The sequence below is a fragment of the Chrysochloris asiatica genome, unplaced genomic scaffold (genome assembly GCF_000296735.1).
Source record: "Chrysochloris asiatica unplaced genomic scaffold, ChrAsi1.0 scaffold00078, whole genome shotgun sequence".
NCBI classification, from domain to species: domain Eukaryota; kingdom Metazoa; phylum Chordata; class Mammalia; order Afrosoricida; family Chrysochloridae; genus Chrysochloris; species Chrysochloris asiatica.
Window position 1 is genome coordinate 13,053,706 of NW_006408596.1, and position 12,562 is coordinate 13,066,267.

Genomic DNA, 12,562 nt, shown 5'->3' on the forward strand with positions numbered 1-12,562 from the left:
AGCATACATTATAGGGGAGCACTGTGGGCTGTATATGTTAAGCACTGGACTACTTACCACAAAGGTCTGAAGTTCAAGCTGTCAGCTGCTCCACAGGAGAACAATGAGGCTTTCTGCTCTCACAAAGATTTGTAAAAATCTCTGAAACCCTATTCAAGGTCCCTATGAGTCAGAACCAACTTAACGGCACTTAACAACAACTTGCATTATTGACCTCAATAGATGGGCTACACAGGAATCAAATCAATTACATCAGTAGAGACAATGGAAAAGCTCAATATCATTACTCAGAACAAGGCCAGGACCCAATGCAGAATAAACCATCAATTGCTCATATGCAAGTTGAAGTTGAAGAAAATTGAAACAAGTCCACAGCAGCTAAAGTATGACCTTGAGTATATCCCATCTGAATTTAAAGATCATCTCAAGAATAGATTTGACTCATCGAACACTAATGACCAAAAAACAGGCAAGTTTAAGAAGGACATCAAGGACATCGTATGTAAAGAAAGCAAAAGATCATAAAAGATACATTAAAAAACCAAAATGGTTGTCAGAAGAGATTCTGAAACTTTATCTTGAGTGTAGAAAAGCTAAAGTGAAAGGAAGAAATGATGAAGTGAAAGAACTGACCAGACTATTTCAGAGGGCAGCTTGAGAAGACAAAGTAAAAGTATTATAATGAAGTGTGCAAAGACCTCGAGTTCAAAAACCAAAAGGGAAGAACATACTCAGCGTTGTCCAAACTGGAAAAACTGAAGAAAACATTCAGGCTTAGATATTAGCAAAACACAAGGCTCTAGGAACTGACAGCATACCAACTGAATGTTTCAATGAACTGGTACAGCAGTGAAGGTGCTCACTTTGTACCAAGAAATTTGGAATACGGGTACCTGGCCAGCCACTCAATTATGCCAAGAAATTTGGAAGACAACTACCTGGACAACTTACTGGAAGAGATCCTTATTTGTGCCCACTCAAAAGAAAGACGACCCAATAGAATGTGGAAACTGTTGAACAATATCATTAATATCACACTCAAGTAAAATTTTGCGGAAGATAATAAAAAAAAAATACCGTAGCAGTACATCTACAGGGAGCTGCCAGAAGTTCGCTGGATTCAGATTTATGCATGGAATGAGGGATATTTTTGCTGATGTCTGATGGATCTTGGCTGGAATCAGAATACCAGAAAGATGTTTACTTGTGTTTTAGTGATTATGCAAAGCATTCATTGTGGCTCATAACAAACTATGGATAACTTGCTGGTGAAGATCAAAGAACACAGCCTTCATGGACTACAATTCAATGTAAAGAAAATGAAAATCCTCTCACCTGGACCAATAGACATCATGATAAATGGAGAGAAGATTGTAGTTGTCAAGGTTTTCGCAAAGAATGCTGATGGAAGCAGCAGTCAAGAAATCAAACAACATACTGCATTGGGCAAATCTATTGCACAAAACCTCTTTAAAGTGTTCAAGAGCAAAGATACCATTTTGAGATCTAAGGTGCTTCTGACACAAAGCATGGTATTTTTAATCACTCTGTGCATGTCAAAGGAGCCTGTTGGCTCCATATGATAAGCACTGGACTGTGAACCACAAGGACTGCAGTTCCAGCCTGCTAGTTGCTCTGCAGGAGAAAGATGAGGCTTCCTACTCCCAAGAAGATTTAAATCTTCAGAAACTGTATATAGGGTTACTATGAGTCAGTACCAACTTGATGAAGCTTTATAACAACAACATGCATGTGAAAGCTGGAAAATGAACATAACCTGAGAAGATTTACAGTGTTGGGGAAGAATATTAAAAGTACCATAAACTGCCAGGAGAACAAACAAATCCGTCTTGGGAGAAGTGCAGCCAGGATGCTCCTTAGAAGTGAGGCTGGGAAGACTTTGTCTCACATCCTTAGGACGTGCTGTCAAGAGGAATCAATCCCTGGAAAAGGACATCATGCTTGGTAGAGACTCTGCAAAAAAGAGGAAGTCCCTCAGTGAGATGGATTGGCACAGTGGCAGCAACAATGGATTATAACCCAGCAAAGATTGTGAGAATGGTGCAGGATGGTGCTTCATTTTGTTGTATGTAGTCTTGGTATGGCGCTGAGGGTTAATGTGCCAGACTGCAAAGCCGTTTGAACTGCAAGGTCGGCGGTTCAAGCTCACCAGCTGCTCCTCAGAAACCCTATACAGGGTTGCTATGGGTTGGAATTGACACGACGGCACTTCACAACAACAACAATCTCACTCTGAGTCAGAGCTGACTTGATGGCACCTAACAACAGCAACAAGGAGTCTATGTAAGGGGCAGTGTTGGTTCAGTGGTTGAGACTTGGGTTCAATTCCCAGCAAATGTACTTTATGTAGTGTCACCCTCCATCTGTCAGTGAAGGATTAAGATGTCAGTGGAATTTGCAGACTAAGATTATTAAGAAAGGCCTGGTAATCTGCATCTGAAAACCAGTCAGTGAAAACCGTAGGGATCTCAACAGTCCAGTCTGCATCCAGCCATGTGGAACACTTGTTCTGTTGTGCAAGTCAGGGGTTGACTTGAGAGCAGCCAACAGCTCAAAATGGAGTCCATATGCTTGAGCCAGAGAATAAAACAGTAGGTCATGTTGGTGCCATTGGATTCCAGGAAAGGAAGAGCCTTTATCTGTCTTTGTGTTTTGCATGCCTCTTGCTTGCCCCTTGGTGTCCTCTGGGCATGGCAGGGACAGATGACCCTCTCATCAAAGGTCATTCACCTTCTCTGCTGTGGCCTCCCCTTCCAGTCCCCAAGTGAAGTCTAGGAATCATGCCTTAATCCACCAAAAAGCCTGGGATGGGAATGTAAGCCTTGTTTGATTCTTTAGCCCCATGCTGCTGATCTGCTGATAACTCCAAGGACAGATGCCTTTGGAGCCATGTTGATAGGGATCAGGTAAAATGTGGTTTGGGGAGGCCTGAAGTAGAGTCATAAACCATTCTGATAAGATTGCACATGGGTTCCTGACAACCTTCTCACTTCTCCATCCTTGGGGTCCCTCTGCATTGGGCGCTGTAATTACAGGTAGCAGGGATGCTAGGAGGTCCGTAATCCTCAGATTTACTGGATGGATTTATGCTCCTCAGTGCTTTTACAGCCCCTCCCCCCCCCCCTTTTTTTTTTGTCACCAGTGAATTGACTGGCTGTGACTGAAATAAAAATCCTTAGTGTGTTTTGCCTTCTGGAAGGTTAATGATGCCTTGTGGAGGCTGCCAGCTCCCATGGGAACAATTGAATTGCCCTAGAGCTGAGTTTCCAACAGTTTTCTAACCTCATGACTCTATGGGCTCTGACCAAAGGCATGGAGAGGGCAAAGGGAAGTAGGGGAAGATCACAGGCCTGGGTTCAAATCCTTCTGCTGCTCTTAGACAATGGATAGTTTTGGCCAAGGACAAAGCTTCTCTATATCTCAGTTTTGTCATCTATAAAAAATGAGACTTATGTTACCTACCTACTCCACAGTCCTTGGGCGGCTCTCAGAATCAGTGTGCTGGGCTGCTAACTGAGGGACAGGAGGTTCGAATAGACCAAGAGATACCTCAGAATAAATTTCTGGGAATCTTATTTTCTGAAAAATCATTGAAAAATGAGAAAACAAAACAAAACAACAACAAAAAAACCCATGAAAAGACGTATGAGGTGCAGTCTGCTGACACTTAAGGGGTGCCCTGAGCCAGAGTCCACTGTGTGGCCATTGGTTCTGGTACTTACTTGGATGTTTGAGTGGGATGAATTTACCTGCCACATACTGCCTGCTGTGAAACCTTTGTAAGTGATTCCCTTCTCCCACCCTGAGCAAGGCTGATGAAGAGATGGAGCCAGTCAAGGGTGGATGGTGGACGGGACAGTGTCTCAGTGATCTCAGCCAAAACAGTTCATGCAGTGGGCCGCACATGGTGGGGAGTGGGGAGCGGTATTTGAGAAGCAGCAGAAAGAAGAATCTATCTATGTGGGAAGCAAAGAGGAGACCGATGGCGAGGAATCTAGGGTGTTCCAGGGGTTGAAGGAGGGACCGTGTAAGAAGTCTGGATCTGAGGCCAAAAGAAATGGGAAACTTAAGGCAAGCAAGTAACGGAATCTGACAGGAGCCCAAGATGAGGTCTCCAGTTGTCAAAGGATGTTTGCTCCGTCTTCCTCCATGCGTGAGTCTTCGGAAGTTGCTAGTCTGCAAGGGTTGGTGAGCAAGGGCATAGGTCTTGGTGTGGCGCTATGGGTTAATGCGCTGGACTGCAAAGTCGGTTTGTAACGAAAGATCAGCAGTTCAAGCTCACCAGCCACTCCTCAGAAACCCTATACAGGGTCCCTGTGGGTTGAAACTGACTCAACGGCACTTAACAACAACAGGAAGAGTTTTTGGGGCCAGGTTAAGAGCCTGGAATCCTTACCTGGTGGTACAGAAAAGTCCTGTTATTTCTTTCCCAGGAAGGATCTCCTGGTGGCATGGTGGTTAAAGCACTTGGCTGTCTGCCAACTAACAGGTCAGCAGTTCAAATCCACCAGCTGCTTTGTGGGAGAATGATGTAGCCATCTATGGGAACAGCTCTTCTCTGCCCTGTCGGCTCACCATGAGTCAGAATCAACTCCGAGGTCTCGTCTTTTGGCTTTATTTCCCAGGAAGGAAATGCTGTGGTCCAGTCAGTTGGTTTCCGGCCCTTCTGCTGGCTGCGGCTGTCTGAGCTGCATCAGCCACAGACAGGGCCTCTGCGCTGAGCTGCATTCTCTGAGGGCTTTGGAGTCCAAGTCTGGTTCTTCCTCTTCTGGGTAGGCAGGCCTCTCTGTTTCTCTGAGCCAGTTTTATTTGCTCACCTGTAAAATGGGAACAATAATGGAATCATCTTTATAGCATGTCTCTGAGCAGTCTGCTTACTAGACAGCATGTGAGCATGCCACAGCCATTCAAGAAACGGCTTGCACTACTAAATCATATTTTTCATTAGTTACAAGCATATCGATCCCTGGTCCGGTACTGTGTGTAGGATAAGCACTAGACTGGTAACTGCGTAGTCAGTAGTTGAAACTTTGACGGCAAACAACAAGGGTATTAACCCCTCTACTTTTTTTTTTCTTTTGGAAATTTTGAAATATAAAGTACAAAGATAATTCTCCTTCCCTGTAATTCCAATACCCAGAATTTTGAGGCCTGTTAATCTCAGGGTCCATGTGCTGTACTGCTACCAGAAGGTTGGAGTTCTGAGTTCACCCAGAGGCACCTCAGAAGAAAGGCCTGACTGTCTACTTCTTCAAAATTGAGTTACTGGAAACTTATGGAGCACAGTTCCTCACTGACACAGATGAGGTCATCATGAGTTAGAACTGACTCCATGGCAACTGGTTTGGATAGCAGGTGGTTTTAAATGGTCCTATGTGTAAGCCAGGAAGGTCGGCTGTTCAAGCTCACCAGCTGCTCCTTGGAAACCCTATACAGGGTCACTAGGGGTCTGAATTGACTGGACAACACTTATCAACAACAACAATGTGTAACCTCGGGAGCTGTGGAACGCTGGGCAAGGGCAGAGTGGAAGATGCTCAGACTTTGTGCTGCCTCACTCCTGAGCTGAGCTGTGTGCCTTTGGGCAAGTCACCTCGCTCCTCTGGGCAGTAATAATAGACACTCTTTAAGTAACTGAACTTAAGTTTAAAATAGCACCAGTGCATTTTATTCTGGCTCTTTCAACACTGATGATCCACTCTTGGCAGCTCATGTGTGTCAGAGTAGAACTGTGCTCCACAGGGTTCTCAGTGGATGGGTTTTCATAAGTAGATCCCACTCATGGTGCCCCGTGTGTGTGTCAGAGTAGAGCTGTGCTCCACAGGGTCCTCAGTGAATGGTTTTTCATAAGTAGATTCATTCCACTCATGCTGCCCTGTGTGTGTGTAAGAGTACAACTGTGCTCCACAGGGTTCTCAGTGGATGATTTTTCATAAGTAGATCCCACTCATGGTGCCCCATGTGTGTCAGAGTAGAACTGTGCTCCACAGGGTTCTCAGTGGATGATTTTTCATAAGTAGATCCCACTCATGGTGCCCCGTGTGTGTGTCAGAGTACAGCTGTGCGCCACAGGGTTCTCAGTGGATGATTTTTCATAAGTAGATCCCACTCATGCTGCCCTGTGTGTGTGTCAGAGGAGAACTGAGCTCCAAAGGATTTTCCAGAAGTATATTGCAAGGCCTTCCTTCCAAGTTACCTCTGTGTAGATTCAAACCTCCAACCTTCTGGTTAGCAACCTATCTAACTGGTAGCCCAATTTGCAGTACTTGGGGGATTTCCCCATATATATATAGTAGATGAAGTGACAAGAAAGCATGCTCTTTAAAATGGGGTCTTGTTGGTCTAGTGTCCGGTGAGACAGCCACAGGCACAGAGGCTTGTCATGTAAGGTCACTTCTGAGTGCTCTCTGAACTCATCCTCAAGAACTCCCATGGTGCCTCGTTTCCAATGGAAAGGCTTGGCGTCCTCCCTTTGACACCTAATCCTCTCTGAAAACTGGGTGATGGTTGATCCTTTCAACAAGGGAAAGGCCCTTTGCTCTGAGTCACTGGGTAGCCAGGACCTCGGCATTGTACTCTGGAGCCAGTGGACCTGGGAGAGAAGCCGCTCCCCTGGCTCAGCCTGGACCAGTGCCCATGAGGATGTGTCAGCTGCTGGCCAGGACAGGCAGGGCAGGACGGAGCTCTGCAGCAAGGCCTGCTGGGGTCGCTGCAACTCAGAGTGATTCTCTGGGGGGTGGGGCTCCCCACCCATGCACACAGGAGCTCCTGAAACCCAAGATCAGGGTACGCCATGCAACGAGCTTCTCCACTTCCATTTCAAACCTTTGAGTGATTTCACAGGACCCAGGAATGGAGCTCAAACTCACCCTCCCCTCTTCCACTGGCCTGCCTTCCATGGACCTACACCAGTGCTTCTCCCAGTGGGAGCTGAATGGTCATTGGAGGATGCTTAGCAATGTCTGGAGATGGGTGATGGCCGTATATGCAGTACATTGGCTGAGAAATGAACCGGGGTCTCTAGCTTGGAAGGCAAGGATTCTAGTACTGGGCCTCAACTGCGCTGTGCCCCCAACAATTGTTGTCTATACATAGAATACAGCTATGGAAAGAGAGAAAGATATATGTAGGATAAGCCCTGGACTGTAGACCACAAAGGATGAGGCTTTCAACTTCTCGAGAGATTTGCAGCCTTGAAAACCCTTATTCAGACCCACTATGATCCATCAGCACTTAAGCACAACACATATATTTATAATCCCGGTGTGGTGCTGTAGGATAAGTACTGGACTGCTAACTGCAAGGTCAGCAGTTCAAACCCACCAGCCACTCCTCAGAAACCATATATAGTGTTGCTATGAGTCAGAACCACCTTGGCAGTACACACTCACTGACATTTATATATTCTTACTGTTGTCATGTGCCATCAAGTCGGTTCTGACTCATCATGACCTTGTATCGGGTATCTGCGAAGCAACTGGTGGCTTTGCACTGTAGGATAAGCATTGGACTGCTGGTCACAAGGTTGGAAGTTCTATCTTACTAGCTGCTCCTTGGGAGAGAGAAGAGGCTTCCTGCCCACCCCCCACCCCCCCAGGCTTTCTATGAGTCACACTGATTCAGTGGCAGTAGTCTGGTTTGTTTGGGTTGGACAAATAGCTATCAATACCGGGGATCCGTGCTGGCACCTGGAGGGTTGTTGTTGTTGTTGTTAAGTGCCGTCGAGTCAGTTCTGACCCATAGCGACCCTGAACAGGGTTTCCGAGGGTGTAAATCCTTATGGGAGTAGAAAGCCTCATCTTTCTCCCGAGGAGCGGCTGATAGTTTCGAACTGCTGACTTTAAGGTTCGCAGCCAGATTCGTAACCACTACGCTACCAGAGCTCCTGTAGAGACCAGGAATTCTGCTAAGGATCGTGCAGTGCCCCCGAGGAATGGCACAACAGAAACCCTCCATCCATAAATTCCTTTGTTGAGTAGCTTTATCCCTGGGTCCCACACACCTCCTGGTCATTTCCACCCGGAGCCTCCTTCCATCTCTCTTGTCTCTTCTCCATTGAAGAACCTTCACGTGCCATTGCGCAAAATCTGTGTCCTTCTGCCCTGGCTTGTCCACAGTTAAATCTCCAAGACTTGGCATAGAACTTGAGCCTGTGAAGCACTCCCTAAATATTGGTTGGATAAATGAATGAAACAGTAAGCAAGACACAAGAGAACTGGTTTCTATTCTTTGTTGCCCCCACTGTGTTCCCATTGGGCATGTTACTCAGCACACTCCTGGATCCAGCCTCTCCTTCCAAAATGGCTGAAGAAGTTGTCCTTCTAGCTTGCTCTTGGAAAGGGCGTGGACTAGTCTGGAGGGAAGTGGCAGAGCTCAGAGAGAAGACCCATTTGTTTGAACCCAGATATTGTTACTTAGTGTGTTACCCTGATAGCAATACTTCCCCTTTCATGGCCTGGGGAGGCCCTGGTTAAAGGCTTTGTGCTGTGACTAGAAGATCAACAATCTCAGGAATCTCTATCTCACGTCCATAATTTTATTTTGGAAAACTGTGCTTACTCCAGGCTCCACCCTTCCCTCTCAGTCTAAGCTAACACCTTCAACAAAGAACTTTGGGAGGGGAACTAGAATTGAGTTCAACCTAGCCAGAAATCTCCCTGGGTGGGTGGAAGGGTGAGTGGGTGTCCCCCCCCCCCCCCATTCAACCAAGTACTATTAGCATTTCACATACTCTTGAGAATCGCCAAGTGGAATTTAAAACAATAGGAGTTTTGAAGGAAAACAAACATACAATAGATCTGGGGGTGGGGGGGTCTTCCCGTTAGGCAAGGATTCTCAATCATAGCACTGTTGGCATTTGGGGCTGGATCATTTTGTGGTTGTGGGGGCTGCCCTGTGCATTGTAGGAAGTTTAACAGCATCTGTGGCCTCTTCACCAGATGCAAAGAGCATTCCTCCTGCCCCCAGTTGTGATGAGAAATGTCTCCAGACTGAATTCTCCAGGCCTCTGGGAAGCAAATTCACCCCTAAAGAGAAGCCTCAGACCTAAGCCATAGTTTTGTTGACTTTTTTTTCACAAGGGCAATTGTTGACATTTGGGGTGGGGTTGGGGGAAGGGATTGGTCAGAAGTTTCATGATGGATCCCAAAATTTAGGGAATACAAACCCTTGGGATTGTAAGATTTACTGCTGTTGTTAAGTGCCATCGAGTTCGTTCTCTCTCTCAGTGACTGTGTATAGGATTTCTGAGTTGCTGCTGGTGAGCTTGAACCTGCCGACCTTGTGGTTGAAACTGACTTTGCAGTCCAGTAAAGTAACCCGCAGTGGCACACCAAGACTCTAGGATAGTAAGACAGGTCCTGAAATTTGGGCCAAGTGCATCTTAAGCCTGCTGATCGGCCTTGAGCAAGTAGGTCACCGACTATCTGAATTCTGTTACCTTGGTGAGTGAATGAGAGCGCCACTCAGTAACCACTTCTTCATCTGCATGCTTTCAACAGTTGATACCTGGTCATGTGCACCTGTTTTGCAGGTGATGCTTATAAAGATTTAACCATCAGGGCATATCTACAAAGATAATTCTCCTTCAGGTCACTCCTCCTGTAACAAAACACACACACACACACCACCCCCTTTGCTGTGCCTCCAATGCTCTAGGCACCATTCCCACCCCAGGGCTTTTGCACAGTTTGTCCCCTCCACCTGAAACTCTCTCTTCCCAGTTGTCAGCATGGTCTGTTTTCTCACCTCCTGTAGATGGTCTCTCAAATGTCACCTTCCTGTGAGGTGTTCTCAGACACTCTGTCTGAACCTCCACCCACCAAGCCCAGCACACACAAACACATACAATACTCTCTGTTTCACCTCCCTGCTCTGCTCTCTGTCTTTTGCCATCTAACTTGCTAGGTACTTACATTGTCCGTCTTTCTTACAGTTTGTCATCCCTTGCACGAGAATGATGATGGGCTTTCTGTGGGGCTTGCTCACTGCTCTATCTCCATTCCCAAGTTAACACGCAAAAAAAAAAGTGTGGATAAAAGGATGGAAAAATGAATGGGGAGGCAGTGTAGGATAAGGACTAGGTTTCTAACCGCAAGGTCCTCAGTCCAAACCCACCAGTTGCTCCTTGGAAGCCTCATACAGGGAGGCTATGAGTTGGAACCAACTCAACGGCACTGAACAACAACAGCATCCCCATTTTGCAGAAAAAGAAACAGAGACTTTGAAAGCTCAAATCATTTGCATGGGATCACCCAGCTAGAAAATTGCGGAGCTAAATTTCATTCCTCTTCTGCCATCTCTTGAGGTGAACGGCTCTGACAAGGTAGCTGATACCCTTTGGCTGACCAGTGAGGAGACAGGTCTTAAATGCATAGTTATCCATTTGTTGTTCTTGTTAGCCACTTTGGAAGTTGACGCCAGTCACAAAGCAGTCCCATGCACAATGGAACAAAACGTGGCCAGGTCATGCACCATCCACATGATGGATTGCATATTGGACCATTGTGATCCATGGGGGTTTTAATGGCTGATTTTCAGAAGCAAACCACCAGGCCTTACTTCCTAGTCTCCCAGTCTGGAAGCTCCGCTGAAGCCTGTTCAGCATCACCATTGTTGTTGTTAAGTGTTGTTGAGTTGGTTCTGACTGGTAGAGACCCTGTATAGGGTCTCTGAGGAGCAGCTGGTAAGTTTGAAGCACAGAGTTTGCAGTTAGCAGTCCAGTGCTTATCCTGCAATGCCACACCAGGACTCCATTCAACATCATAGCAACATACAAACTCCACTGGCTAGGGAGCAGTGATTCAGTCTGAGGGACGTCAGCTGGGAATTGAACTCGCTTCTCCCTCATGAAAGTTGAGAATTCTACCACTGAATAATCTAATCTGCTAAGGACAAGGACAGGGGCTCAAAGAGATTTTATCAGGAGGCTCACTCCAAATATTTAGGATCTCTTTTAATATCTCTTTATATTTTTAACAAATAAAGGGAAGAGAAAAACCTGCCTCCACAATAGGATAGCTATGTCAACTGTCATTTCAGATTTGAGTTTCAACAAAAGCCCAAATGAATCAAGGGGAAAACATCACCAATAGTGTATGTTTATCCTCATTGTTTCAAACCCAACCAGTCACGGCATTCTGTTTTTTAAATAGACTTTCTGAAAAACAACAATATCCGCTTGCCATCCACACCCTCCCTAGCTCCTACAAAACAAAACTTCCAGAAATAGGACTTGGGAGGCAATTGCTGGTGCTGACTCAAATATGAACAGTAGAAAGTTCAGATTGCATCTCACAATGGCTGGTTCCTGTTGAGAGAGAGTGTATGTGTAGCTGGGTGTGGGTGGGTGAGTGGGTGGGTGCTCCAGTCTTTTCAAGGCAGAAAGAGCCGGCTGTGTTTCTGAAAGACTAAATGCACCCACGAGGAAAACAGAAATTCCAAGGCCATAAGACCCACAGCTATTGCGAGCTGCATAATGGCTGTGAAGCTCAGGCTCAGCCTTCTGCAGAGCAGGCTCTGGGTCTCCTCAGGCATGGTGAGCCCTGAGGTCTGGGGGTGGGAGGGGTGGGGTGTTGTTGACCCAGCTCTTCACAGTCCTGGTTCTGAGCCCTGTTGTAAGCAGTCTGCACAGCATCTGAACTCATTTAACCTCCTGTGCATCCATCGGTGGCAGCATGGTTTCCATCCCATTCTACATGGAGAGGCATGAGGGCCCAGGGCACACAGCTAGCTTGGGGGCATGGGGGGGTGGCAGGAGAGTAGCTAAGGTTTGGATCCAGAGGTGCCATTCTAAACATTGAGGTAATTGCTCACATCCTAGGTCTTGCCTGACATTCACCTTGTATTCTTAAAGGTCCTCATGTGAAGAAATTATACTGTCAGCGCTTCTCCCGTTTAGAGTCCCTACTTGGACAACTCTGATTTCTGGAAGCCCTTACTTCCTCCCTCCAAGGACTGAATTAACCATTCCCAGGCTCTTTTTTTTCTGGAATGAAAAACTAGATTTAGGGAAGTTAAGGGACTTGGATTACATAAGCAGGAAATGAAGTACAGGATGGAGCAATTTAGAGTTTAAACCCAACAATGATTCAAACCCAATAATGTCTAGAATCTGCTGGAGAATATGTAGATTTGTAGTCTTCATTCTTAAGCCGTCAGGCAATAATAGTGTTGTATAAATGCCTTCTACTGCTCAGGGTTCATTAGAGCACTGCTGACTGATTTAACTTTCCTCCCAGTTCTGACTTTATGATCTGGGGCAAATTATTTCATCTCTCTGTGTCTCAGTTTTCTCATCTCTAAAAGGGGGATGATCATGTTACCTGTCTCAAAGGATCGTTATAAGGGCTAAAAACAATTCATGTAAGCCTTAAAACAGTACCTGACACTTGATGCTGGTGAGTCATTTCTGACTCACAGCAACCTTGTGGTTAATAATCTAGTGTTTATCCTACAGCGCCACACCAGGACTCCAAGGATTAATGAATGCACTGGACTGCTAAATTAGCTTGATCTGCAAGGTCGGGGGTTCAAGCTCACC